This window comes from Atta colombica, unplaced genomic scaffold (assembly GCF_001594045.1).
Source record: "Atta colombica isolate Treedump-2 unplaced genomic scaffold, Acol1.0 scaffold189, whole genome shotgun sequence".
In the NCBI taxonomy this organism is placed as follows: Eukaryota; Metazoa; Arthropoda; class Insecta; order Hymenoptera; family Formicidae; genus Atta; species Atta colombica.
In genome coordinates, this window is record NW_017259281.1 from 3,024,176 (window position 1) to 3,025,696 (window position 1,521).

The following is a 1,521-nucleotide window of genomic DNA, read 5'->3' on the forward strand; positions in this document are numbered from 1 at the left end:
CATATATACATTCCTTTAGTTAATAGTAACATTATTATATCAGGATTGAAAATTACTTTATATATTTTTTAGGTTATCTTGTACATATTTATTATAGAAATTAAGTATAAGAAGTATGGATGAATTCGAATTATCCAAGCAGAACAAATCATTATGATATAATGATGTCAATATAACAAAAATGATCATTAAAGATTATTTTTCAATCATTTTTAATTCATTTTAATATCATTTTGATGTTATGACTTGTTCTGCTTGGATATTTTTTATGTTATCTTATTATAGGTGTTTGTTATAGAAATCGAATACAAAAAGTAATACAAAATTGATGCAAATAATAAAATATAATATAAAAAAATAAAATACCTGGATTTATACTCAATTTCTTCAATAAAAAGCAATTTATAAATAACTTGTAAAATAACTTCCCTGATAAGTAACTTCCTAATAAGCAAAAAACATTTAGAAATATTCCAACAATTGTATTGTATATTGTAACGTTATATATGTAACGTTATATTGCTGCGATGTTGCTAGAATATTTTAATATGTTTGTTGCTTACTAGATTATATAGTAACTTTCTCAATCCTACATTACGTCAATTTATTTTTAATTTCCACTCAACAATATAAATTAATATAACACACGTTATATATATAACAGATATAATATTATAATTATAAGTAGAATATTATAATTATAAGTATAATTATAAGTAGAAAATTATAATATTAATGTTATATTTTGCATTTACTGGATTATAATGTTCTATAAATTCTACTGCTAAGAATGGATTTCATGATTGAAAAAGCAGCATGAAATGTATACAGGTTTTATTGAATTTACCAATTATAATATTAAAATGATTATAACTATTAAAAATCTTCCTTTTGACATCACAAATTTTTTTAAACGATTGGGCTTCAAATATGTTTGCAGCATAAATCTTGACGTTGCAACTTTTATCTGATTACTCTCTAGAACCTCAATAAAATCTTCATTTCTAGAATAAACTTTTTCCGTTTAAATTTTATAGGAAAGATCTTGTTCTTAATTGCACCAAAATATTGAACACAAAAGATAGAAAAGATAGAAAAGATAGAATACAAAATTACAATGAGATCTTAAGATAACATAGATCAAATTGAAATCATTTTAGAAAAAATCATAATGATGTCATCAAATCAATTTCTTAAATAGAATATGAAATAATAAAATCAAGATTACAAGTTATTTTATGAAAAATTATAAACGATGATCGTCTTCTTGACCATGATTTTGTGATACTTTCTTGCCATAAAATAATTTTTTAATTGAATAAAAAAATCACTTGTCTCACACATACAAAAATATCAAAAATTCATTCACAAAGTTGTCATCAAAAGTATATCGAATAACATCGTTATAATTTTTCATAAAATAAATTTTATTTGATCTATTATAATTTTGATCTCATTATTTTTATGTTTTAGTTGGAAAATTTATTTGATGAAATCAACGTCGAAATATATATATATATA